This window comes from Podarcis raffonei, chromosome 6 (assembly GCF_027172205.1).
Source record: "Podarcis raffonei isolate rPodRaf1 chromosome 6, rPodRaf1.pri, whole genome shotgun sequence".
NCBI lineage: Eukaryota > Metazoa > Chordata > Lepidosauria > Squamata > Lacertidae > Podarcis > Podarcis raffonei.
Window position 1 is genome coordinate 53844354 of NC_070607.1, and position 12945 is coordinate 53857298.

Genomic DNA, 12945 nt, shown 5'->3' on the forward strand with positions numbered 1-12945 from the left:
TACACAACAGCTCTCCACCCTTGCCCAGGTTGTTAAAAAGGCTTGGCCTGCCTCATGCATAGAGCAGGGAAAGGGAAACTGTAGCCTCCAGGTTGCTAGACTCCAGCTGCCATTATCTGTGTCTATTGGCCATGCTGGTTGGGGCTGATGGGAGTTGGAGTTCAACAACATCTGGGATGGTCATGGATTTGCTCTCCCTGGCCTAGAGAGATCTCTGGCTCATGAACTTTCAGGACCACACTGACAGCTCAATCTTAGGCTTCAGCTTCAGTTCAATCCTATGCTTTGGTTTCAGCTAATGCCAGGAGCCTTGGAGATCTTAAAGATGAAGGACTTCATGCTGGCATACCACAGGGTTACACCAGCGCATTTATTATGGCGGTGTAGCCCTACTTGCTGACGCAATTCTGCTGAGGCTAAAAGCCAAGGGACTTAAGATCCTAAGCTCTCTTTGACCTTCAAGATGATGTCATTTTATGCTTTTAGCACTGTAAGTATATATGTCACAAAATGTGTCTACAATATACGATAATACAATGCATACCTGAATGGAAGCAACTAAGCCAAAACTGATTTTGGCTCTGTGTCTTGTTTTCATTTCATTACACTTTGAGTTGTTGTTTAAAATGACCAGACTGTGCCATTGTCAATACTGTGCTCACTCTGAACACTATCAGTGAAAGAACCATGTAACTGATATCTGACTTAAACAACTGATTTTTTCTCCACTCAACTGTGTGTTAGGTTTACTGTCTATCTTTCCATCCAAATGCACGCTCGGAGTAGGGTGGCCAAATGACGATGGGAAAGAAGGCCTCTGCAGCTTTAACTATTGTGTAGAAGAGGCATAGTTTAGCTGCTGAAATTCCCTCTTCTACACAACCATTAAAACTGCAGGAGCCTTGTCCTCCCCCATCAGGGCAGCCTAGCTCAAAGTGGGATGCAAAGTCCAAGAAAAGCAACACCACCACAAAATGAACCATTCAGAGAAGCCAATAAACCACAATCCAAGGAAACAAGTGAGTAGCAGCAAATGTCAAATGCCTGCCTGAATATGAAGGCCAATTCTGGGTACTAATTGCTCATCTTTCATGCAGACACTCCTCTTGTGATGAAGGTGGAGATCAGCTGGCAAACCAGTCAACCTGGAACCCCACTTGCCATGCCTGTTTTTTTTTGTTTTTCATTACAGTGACTGTGTAGAAGATGAGTAATCCTCAGCTCAGCAAGAAGACAGTCCTGGAGGGTGGTTCTGCACCAGAGGAAAAGAAGATTCATTGGGAGAGGAGGATTCAGTCAAACATGTCTGAACATATTCCTTTTGCCCCTTGGATTCTTCTAAAGTTTTGGGTCATTTTTTAAATAAAAAAACCAACAAGGCTTCAAGTTTTTAGACCAAACAGGATGTATTGGGACTGAGGGAAGCTTTGGATGAATTTTTAGTAAGAGTCCTGCTGGATCTACAGAGTCCAGCATCCTGTTTTTCCATCAGCGAGGTGCCTCTGGGAAGCATCAACACTAAGAATTGTTGTCAGTCCAAGGTGAAATCCGGTTGCCCACCGTGTTCTATGTGGCACTTGGTCGTGTGTGATTTCAGTACCTGCACTGCCTTCATAGGCAAGATCCCCTTCAACAAGGCAAGCAAGTACAGTGGTACCTCAGGTTACAGACGCTTCAGGTTACAGACGCTTCAGGTTACAGACTCCACTAACCCAGAAATAGTACCTCGGGTTAAGAACTTTGCTTCAGCATGAGAACAGAAATCACACGGCGGCAGCAGGAGGCCCCATTAGCTAAAGTAGTACCTCAGGTAAAGAACAGTTTCAGGTTAAGAACGGACCTCCAGAACCAATTCAGTTCTTAACCCGAGGTACCACTGTATTAACAGCCACAGATGGAAGAGACAATATCAGGATGGTTCAGGGCCCATGAGGTGGGGTGAAGTAGCTGCCTCAGGTGGTGGGAACTCAAGAGGTGGCGCCCACATGGGAGTCCCACCTGCCCCACCACCTTCATCACTGGCAGAGAAGCAGCACCAGCAGTGGTTTCAGGCAAGATTTTATAACATTGCTCAAAACCACTGCTGCTGCTGCTCCTACCTTGCAGGTGCTGCCGCACAACCTAGGTAAAGGAGGTATTGGCAGCAGAGCAGCACGGCTAAACAGGACATTCCACCCCTGGAATGGCTGCGCTTTCCAAAGCTGCCGTGACTTACAGTGGTGTAGCGGAGCAGAAATTGGAGGTGTGGGAAGTGCAACTTTGGGACTCGCCCTCCCCAGGGCAGGGGTTATGATATTATTTTGCAGAGGACCAGGCCCGCCTCATTCACCTGCTTTTGCTGTGGCAAAAGTGAATGAGAGGATAATGAGGTTTTCAGGTGTGTTTGTGATAGATTAGCATAGATTGCGTGACATAAAGGAATTCAAGAGAATGAGGAAAGCAATCAAGTGGAGACCAAATGCTTCTTTTCGGAAACAGGAGGGGGCGCCATCTTGTCCTTCATATCAGGCAGCAAAAACTCATGAACTGGCCCTGCGATATGTGCAGTCAAAACACATGCCTTCATGTTTGGATTTCCCTTCACAGGAGTGGCTATGGCCTTTCCTTCAAATTCAGAATTTGCCACTAAGCCACTGCTGACTTGCATCTACTTAATAAGTATGTGGTAAAGGAAAGACTGAGGGAAAATCTGTACCCACTGCCTTGCAGGGCATCTTTGGGAGCAGAAAAGGCTCAGGAGTAAACCCTACACATATCCAGAGTAGAATTCTTACGACGGTTGGATGCTGCCTTGTACGCCTCCAGTGTGGTGTAGTGGTTAAGAGCAGTAGATTCGTAATCTGGTGAACCGGGTTCACGTCTCCGCTCCTCCACATGCAGCTGCTGGGTGACCTTGGGCTAGTCACACTTCTTTGAAGTCTCTCAGCCCCACTCACCTCACAGAGTGTTTGTTGTGGGGGAGGAAGGGAAAGGAGAATGTTAGCCGCTTTGAGACTCCTTCGGGTAGTGATAAAGCGGGATATTAAATCCAAACTCTTCTTCTTCTTCTTCTGGCAACTCATGCAGCCCAGCTGGTGCCAAATGTATTGCTCTGCTTTCCTTTGGACCAAATTGACAAATCCCAGGACCTCCATACACACTGCCCAGTCTTGTGCCCCAGAGAGGTCCCTTCGGTGCCGCCAAGGCAGTAAAAACAACGCAGGATGCAGCAGTTACGAGTTACCGGTCTCTGCAGCCACAGCAGGGACTGTGAGTCTTCAGTGGTTTGACTTCACACACACACACACACCGAAGGCACATTCCATTGTCTCTTGAGACAGATGAATGCCAAAAAGAACAAAAAGGGAAAACTCAAGTAGAACTTCCTCAGGTTCTTTTATCCCAGGGCAAAAATGTGTGGCGTCAGCCAAGAATCAAAAGCTTAACTGGATGGTGCTCCACAAGGCCTTCCTTCTTCATGCATAAAGCAGTGGTCCCAGCACCACTGTGTGTACAGACTTTGCAAGCATTCAGTCCTCCTGGGCTATGGATCACTAGTATTCCAATCCTGCCCATGTAGGCAAAGGAAGCCAGTTTAAACCAGAAATAAGCACCATAAGAAACTGCATGGATATGTTTTTCTCACAAGTCAAGCATTACATTAAAATCAGACTCCAGTTCTGATTTAACATGTGACTGTGTGTGTGATATATATAAACATAGTTATAGTTAAAAATGCTTCTGTCAACAATTCTGTAACCACAGAGAGTACCGTAACTACAGCTTACTGGGAATCGAGAATGGAGTTACGAGGTCAGAAGGAGTTGCTTGTAAACAGGCAGAAACTTCTCCTTTTCCACATTTACCACTGGGGAATAAGAGTACACTTGATTTTATTCAGTACTACCTGCATTAAAGAGCAAACCTAAAAGAAAACCAAGTCATTCCTAGAACCACCTGATGAATGGGCCAGGCTGTACTGTAGCAACTGACTGAAGAGGCATATAAAATACATTTTTAAAAAAAGATTTTGAAACTATCATTCACAATTCCTACAGGCTGCTATGCAAAGGAACTACAATGGTACCTTGGGTTAAGTACTTAATTCGTTCTGGAGGTCTGTTCTTAACCTGAAACTGTTCTTGACCTGAAGCACCACTTTAGCTAATGGGGCCTCCTGCTGCCGCCGCGCCACCGGAGCCCAATTTCTGTTCTTATCCTGAAGGAAAGTTCTTAACCTGAAGCACTATTTCTGGGTTAGCGGAGTATGTAACCTGAAGTGTATGTAACCTGAAGTGTATGTAACCCGAGATACCACTGTATAGCCCTGGAAGTGTGTAATTATGCAATACATTGAAATAATCAGTTCAGTTAGAAAACAAATTATTAACAGAGTGGAGCCTTTTACATTTAGGGTCTATTTTACAGTCCTCTATCTGCAGTTAAGAACCATAAAAAAGGAGAACGGGGGAGGTGGAGGTGCCTGCCAATAATTTGATAGCACCTGGATAGCTACAATGATGAAATGGATTGTATTTCTATTTTTAAAATAGTAATTATTTCTAAATTTGTATCTAAGTATACACAGTAGCCTTCACAAAGTTTTTGAAAGTCTTTGTCCTCTTATTTTGCAGTTCTTTAAGTAGCCACCATGTCTACATTCAGAAATAGGTGTTCCATGGCACTCTGTAAGTCTTTAAAATCCTATTCTTGAAGAATGACCCATCCACACCCAAGAAGAGGTCATGCACCAACAGGCTTGGGGAAATTCCCAAGGTTTGCAGAAGTATGACCAACGTGTGGGGGTGGGAGTTTAAAACCCACAAATTTGTAGGAAAAAGAATTCTAAGAAAGAGGACATAAAAAAAAATCAATAAAGTGAGAACTGGGTGTGCTTAGTGGCCATGGAATGCATACAGGTGTGTGTGTGTTTGTGTTGAAAACTAGGAGAGAATGGAACGAAGTAGCCTGGGACAGGATATGGCTGGCTGAAACCCTGCACAGGAGCACTTACTGGTATTCACTCAGATTCTGTGACTCTCAAAATATATCCAACTATATGTGAGCTGCCTACTACTATCCTTCTGTAAAAGATATTGAAAGATGACATTTCCATGTACCCAAGCAAGAAAAAAGCATAACATGGTTCCAGGCAGGATTGCCCCACCCCATGCTTTTCCTCAACTTCTGGCAGGGCAAGGATCTGAATGACTTGCTGGGAATAAATTGTCTGTTTAGCTATGGCCCCCAACCGCTAAAGCACCTCCCCTTTGAAATTCCCTGCATGTTGGTATTAGGCAGGCACCTTCACTGTGTTTTCGGTGCCTACTAAAATGTTTTTTGCTTAAACAAGCCTATCCAGACATGTAAAATTTGACCTGTGTTTTAATATGTGGTTTTATTTTACAGTGTATATATTTCAAAACAGCTGATTTTATCTTTTAGAAAAATAGGCTAACCTGTTTTTTTATTGTCAACCTTTAACGCCTATTTTAATTAAACCACTTAAGAGTTTTTTGAATTCGGTCAAGTAAAATAATGGAATTGTAGAAATGTAGCGTGGGAACTGTCTCCTGAGAAATCTGTATGTGGGACAAGAAGCTAAAGTTAGAACTGGATATGGAACAACTGATTGGTTCAAAATTAGGAAAGGAGTACGACAAGACTGTATATTGTCTCCCTGTTTATTTAACTTATATGCAGAATTCATCATGCGAAAGGCTGGGCTGGATGAATCCCTAGCCGGAAATGGAGGCAGTGAGAGATTTTACTTTCTTGGGCTCCATGATCACTGCAGATGGTGACAGCAGCCACGAAATTAAAAGACGCCTGCTTCTTGGGAGAAAGGCAATGACAAACCTAGACAGCATCTTAAAAAGTAGAGACATCGCCTTGCCAACAAAGGTCCGTATAGTAAAAGCTATGGTTTTCCCAGTAGTGATGTATGGAAGTGAAAGATGGACCATAAAGAAGGCTAATAATAAATATAATTAGGACAGGGGTGGAGAACCAGCAGCTTTTCAGCTCCTACTCCCATCAGTCCCAGCCAGCATGGCTGATAGTCAGAGTTGAAAGCAGTTGCTGACCTGGGGGGGGGCACCTGTCCCCACCCCACTTTAGGACAAAGCTGACAGGATGTGATCCCAGCACATGTATGTGAAGAGACTCACTGAAGTCACTAAGACGCAGAGATGAGATAAATGTGTACTTCCTGCTCACGAAACTGGTCTCAGGAAATTACCACTCCTTACGAAATGGTATTGACTTGGGAAAGTAGCAGTAAAACTGTGTCTTTAGACAGGATTTACCAGCTGGTTCCAGATTTGATCTGGATATCATTCAACCAGTTAAAACCATGTGTCAATTGCCAGCAGTGTGATCCATCCACAGGAAGCCAGCAACTATTTTGTGGGTCTTAACCTGCCATATATGAGTTTCACTAGCTGAAAACCCTCTTTATTTTGAAGGTTTCACTACCCCGACCTGAAATGCCCAAGAGAGTATCCTGTATCTTTTTTCCGAAGAGGGAGAGAAAGGCTTCCTGCTAGCGAATCTAATGTTTCACACCTAGTCTGCCAAATCCATGCATAATGTGATACTGTCAACAGCGGAGCTTGGGCTCTTAAGGCTGCAATCCTAGGCACATTTATCTGTGTTCCAGCCCCATTGTGCTCTGTGGGGCTTACCTCCAAGTAAACACGCCGAGGATTGTGGCACAATTCTCTGGTGGAATTTGTTATCTCTACTGACAAGCATCTTTTCTGAAAGCAAGGAAACGTGAACACCCTTAATGGAACTCATGCTTCAGCAAGAGCCTAAATGAATCCAGTGTTCGGCTGAATGGTGCTTACATCCGAGGGAAAAATGTTTCCCAGTCAGCCCTTTGAAGTGCCTCTATTAAGTGATTTTATACTAATAGGATTTTCCCATGAAAGAAAGACAAGAATGACAAAGCACTGAATGCTTGATTAACTCTGCCCCTCTAACTAATTTGGATCATGTTAATTGACTCCCTCCCTGCTTGGCCATATTCAGCCATTGTCTGCTCCATTTATGAAGGCAGCTTGATGAGACCCAAAATGCACCAGTGTGTAAACAGAATTCTGCCAAACACAGGCTGGATGAGACATTCTCCAAAGCAAGTTTTCTTGGCTCCTGGTGACATTGCTGGACCCAGGCAGTCTGCTTTATGCATCCGCTGAATTGCTCATTTCATTCTTACCTCCCCCCCTTTCTCCCCATTCATTTTCACCCAAACTTGTTTCTGGGCTCATTCACAGTCATTAACGTAATTGCTCCGGGAACTTTTTCTTCTTCTTCTCCCTGTTTGTGGCTGGCGGAGATTTTTGGCTCACAGAAAAGAAATGTCATTGTTCCTGCATTCAAAAGACAGCAGGGACTACCTGGGCTTTTCTTTCAACATTTTTTCCACTTTTTTGCTGACTCACTCCAATTGCTGAAGTTTAATTACAGCTAAGCATATTGGCTGCACCTGTCCCATTCACAGCTGAATGCTGGGCGCCAGAGGCTGCGGCCACGTGGCTGGGGGTTCCCTTTTGCCCTCTGCATCACCGGCTTGTGAAAACCGAGGGGCTTACGCACCAATAGGTGACCACAAAATTGCAGCCACAGTTGCTGAATGACTCCTAGGCTGCAATCCTATCCCTCACCTGGGAGTAAGTCCCCTTGCACTCAGTAGTGCTTACTTCTGATTAGACATGTACAGGCTTGTAAACTGCAGCTTGTTTCAGCTGCCACGTCAAGCCAGAAAATCCCATGAGAACTGCCATAAATCACACAACAAACACTTTTATGGTGCACAAATTACTGTTTTAATATCGTGTATGGGGGAAAAAACGTAGAAACAGGTCCCTGAAAAATTAAAATGAAAGGCAACCTGTCTCATGAAGAACCTGAGAACAAGGAGCACAAAAACCAGCAATTTTAAAATTGATGTAGTTGTAATAATAACAAACTATTATTTATAGTTTGTCATATATCCACCAATTCCAGAAGATGTTGCTTCCCAATCAGGGTTACAGTCTTTCAACCACTGCAAATGGAGTTGGACTTTCAGGGTTTTCTTCATCACTTAGCCTTAGCCAAGGGGCAGTTTTATATTTGCACATCAGGCTTGATTCAAATAATGAATCCTGCTAGCAGAAGCCTGTGCAGGACTTCCACTAGTGCAATGAATCCCGCTTCCCCTGTGCCCCCCGCCCATCCCTGTCCCCCAGACCAGCATTTGGAAGTAGAAGAGGAGGAATTGTTCCTTCTGGGAAGTTGAAATGCTCGCACTGACAAAACTACTACCATAGCAAAGGTAAGGTAAAAGGTAATGGACTCCTGGATGATTAAGACCAGTCAAAGGTGACCATGGGGTGCGGTACGGTGCTCATCTTGCTTCAGGCCAAGGGAGTCGCCCTTTACCTTCCTGCCACAGCGGTACCTATTTATCTACTTGCACTGGTGTGCTTTCAAACTGCTAGGTTGGCAGAAGCAGGGACAGAGCAACGGGACCTCACCCCGTCACATGGATTCAAACCGCCAACCTTCTGATCAGCAAGCCCAAGATGCTCAGTGGCTTAGACCACAGTGCTACCCGCGTCCCTACTACCATAGCACTATGTACAGGGATGGCCCTCCAGATGTTGGGTTCCCAACTCCTATAAAACCTAACCAACATGGCCAATAGTTAGGGATGCTGGGAGTTGTAGGAGGGCTATGCCCAGTTATACAGATATTAAAAGGCGCAGAGAAAATCTGACCATCCCTGAAGCCCAATTTAAATATGTGTGTGTGTGTATGTGTTTGATTATGACTTACCTGCTGTGTTTCTACACCTTTGGAGGTATCAGATATAAATGAAATGTATGAAATAGGAGCACATCAGTGTAGCATACATCCCAGCACTCAGTAAGCCTCTGTGACCAGATTGCCGAGCTCTTCATGGGTAAAAATTACTCACATCTGTTCCAATTTGGACATCACATTAGCAGTAGTTTCAGATGTACTTTTCAGTTTGTATGAGAATAGGATCTTTGACGTGTTTAGGGCAATCACATGCACACTCAGTCCTCACCCATCAGAGGACAGCTGGCCAAGTGCATAAGAAAAGCGTGTGCCAATGGGCTATGGTACCTTCAATGGGTGAATAGTTCTACCAGAAAACTGTTGAAGAAGATTGTTGTAAGATTGTTGAAAGGGCCCTGTCTGATTGAATTCACCATACTGGATAATTTCTGGCTAGTCACCAATTTATCTTGGGGACAAACATGCAATGGTGTCTCCCTGCCAAAGGTTTGTGGAGGATCAATATAAATTTCAATCTGAATTCTGGCCTGACTTTGGTACTGAAATGGATTTGGTGGTTCCCAACTCTTTTTTTTTGCCCTCAAACCACTTGAATATTGCTTGACAGGCTACTTAATGATTATAATGTTGTAGCAATTATAATGTGCTATGCTAGATGCTGTATGATTTTTTATTTTAATTTTACCAACACTGCATAGACCACCTGAATGAAGCTCACAGGCCACAGTTTGGTTACTGCTCTAGACAATCTACACTAGGAACTAGATCCAGGGAGTCTTGTCTCTGGTGGTCTGCTGGACCTGTCAACAGCTTTCAGTACTGTCCATCACAATATGGTTCTCATGGACCTGCCTGGGATAGACTCCGCTTGCTTGCAGCGGTTCCAGTCCTTAATGGAAACACACAGTTCTGAAAGATGGTGCTGAGGACGACTGCTCATCTTGTCTCCCATGCTGTTTAACATCTATATGAAACGTATCAAGATCTGAAGATTTGGAGTTCACTGCCATCAGAATGCAGCTGTTGCTCAGCTCTCGTTTCTTCTTTCCATCTTAATCAAGGAAAGCCATGGAGATTCTGAATCACTGCCTGGAATCAGCAATGTTGAGCAAGGGTTAACAAAGCAAACGGGGGTTAACTAACTAAAGATTAATCCAGACAAGTCAGAAGTGTTCCTGTTGATAAAATAACCAATCTTGGATGAAGGAGCACTCTCCTTAAAGCTTGCAGATTCAGCGTCCTCCTAGATGCTTTGGTGGCAGATGTATCCTTGATCAATTTTGCCTAGCTGAATCTGGTGCTCCAGCTACATGGGGCTACCATTGCAAAATGTTCAGAAACTTGTACATAACATTGCTGTGAGACTTCTGACTGGAGCCAGTTATCAGGAGCATGCCGTACCTTTATTTTTACCTTCATTGTAGTTTGATTCCAGGTCCAGTTCTAAACACTGATCATCTACAGCAGTGTTTTCCAACAGAAGGCCATATTGCCCTCTGCCCACCCCCACCCCCCGGATATTTCAAGGGGGCCACAGGTGAAAATCACATAAATGGGGGGGGGGCACAGCACAAGGCTAGGAGACCACAGAAGGAAGTGTGAAGTGATGGGGGGGAGGGATCTTTTTTAAAAAATAAAAAATCCTGATTGATTGGCTATCCACTTGGCCAATCACAAGCGGGTAAGGGGCTGGCCCTAGCACTCCTTTTTGCCATGTGTGTTTTCCTGGAGCAGTCCTGGTTTCTTTCTGGTGGGAGAGGGCAATTGCTGAGGCTCCCGTTTTGACCAGTAGAGCCAGCAATCCAGAACCCCCAGGTCAGGTAAGTGTGGTGGTGGGGTGGCAATGGGCAGAGCTGGGAGAGCTGGAGCTGCTTGTTGCTGCTGCCAGTGCTGGGCCCAGTGGCAGCCTGGGCCTGACTCTGCAAGGTGCAGGGTGCAATCTACCCCAGCGCCTAGCAGAGCAGGGTCGTCTGGTACTGCTGACTTGCATCTAGTAAATAACTAAGAAAGCTACACTAAGTTCAGTGGGCCTCACTCCCAGGGCTCCTTCAGATGGCAAGCTCTTTTTGCACCAGTTCAGTGAAGACCACTTGCTTTTTAAAATTCTCCCATGTATACGGAACTCCCTGTGCACCTTTTGGACTGTATCCATAGGTTTCTCCCTCTGTGTCAAATAACTGGGGTCAAATAAGTGTTCTTTTACATTGAAGATGGATCTTCCTTGGGAGATTCTGGACTCTCCTTCCTTGGAGGTTTCTGAGCAGAGGTTGGATATTTCATGGATATTTTAGCTGAGTTTCCTACATTGCTGACCCTTGGGGTCCCTTCCAGCTCCATGATTCTATGTTTTTATGCTTATTTCATTATGCTCCTGTCATTTTACGTAATTGTATTTTGTATAAATTATAAAAAATATAAAGAAAGCATGCTCTATTTACAAACAAAATATTTAAATAGCTACCTTTCTACCGGTAGGACGGGGGGAGGGGATGGGCGTAGCCAGGATTTTTGTTGGGGGGGCAGAACTTCAGATTTGTATTGATGTTTTCTTATTTGGGGGAGCTGCCCCCCTTGCCTACGCCCATGGGGGGGGGGCACAGGGTCGGAAGGGGGCCACAGTCGGGAAAAGTTTGGGAAACACAGATCTACAGAGCCCTGCACAGCTTATCATCAGGATATGTGCTGGGCTGCCTCCTGCCATACAAACATGATCTACTAACTGAGCTCCGTGTCTTGCTGATAGCAAGGGGCTCAGTCAAAGAGGACAGAAGAGAGAGGGACAGAGGGAAGAAAAAACAGCGACTCACAAAAACTGAAACATCTATATGTTGCACAGTCATATGCATAGTACGTTGCCAACCACTCCATACCAGTGCTTGGCTTTCAAAGTCTAAGAAAAGGAACAGATTAAGGTACGGTTACCAGATTCTTTTCAATGAGTCCGGGGACACTTTTTTTTTTTTTAAGCTGAGTGGCAACAGGGAGTCAGTAGTGGGGATGGTGAGGCAAAAGACCCTGGGCCCAAGCACACATGCATATTGTATAAAGGTGCAAAGCCCTTCTTTCGTACAGCCGCCTGCCCATGACTCCTGAGCCTCCCCTGATCTGTCAAAACAAAGGGGGAAGGAGATCTGTACCGCCAGACATCCCTCGCGGCGGCAGCAGCGAGCAACTCCAGAAGCCAGCCAGAGCCAACTGCGCTCTGGACTGCTGAGGGGACGGAATTTGTCTGGGGACAGATTTGCAAATCCAGGGACTATCCCAGGGAACTGGGGACATCTGGTAACCCTAGATTAAGGCCTTCCAATATAAAGTTCCAAAAGGAAAGACACTAAAGTTAGGATAGAAAAATCTCATTCTGCAGTTTGTAAGTCTTAAATTGGGAGTGCAGAAGGGGTTATGCAGACTTAATTAAATTGCCCTGGGTACAAAACGTGTTGCTGCAAGGACTAATCTTCCCCATTCTCTCCTTTTTCCATCCAAGCTGGAGAACTTGAAAGCTTGCTCAGTGAGGAAAATGACTTAAGGAAAAAGCCATGTCTCTTTCTTTAAAGAAAAAATCCCTCTATCTCTGGACCACTGGCCTAGTTTAACCAATCCAGAACAGCTGTTCTGCGATGTTTCAAGCAGCTCTCAAATACACAGGACGGAATTTCCCCCTTTGATGTAAATGTAAATAAGAAATCTCTCCTAGTTCACACCTCTTATTTTTGTAACTTCTTGGGTTGTTGTAAAGTATTAATGGCTCAGCTTCCTTGGTGGGGAACCCGTCTCTCTCCAGATGTTGCCAGACTCCAGCTTCCACCAGTCCCAGCGAGCATGAAGATGGGAGATACAGTTCAACATCTGGAGGGCCCAAGGTTCCCTGCCCATGTGGAACGCCATGCCCCAAAACGTTCAAAGATGGCCCATCATACCTACAATGGGTACATCTTAAGAGACTGTCTCTTTAGGTCCGATGCAGAAAGGGATCTAACCATGATTGCTTCTACCAAGAGCTCACCATGGTTCCCACTTATCAAAATGGAGCACGCTCGAGCCAGTTACCTGACAAAGCTCCCACTTGCTGTACTAAGAATCGCTTTTATAGAACTACGATTCCAATTGATGCCCTCGGCGGTGTTGGATGGACAGTACAGCAAAGTACATTAC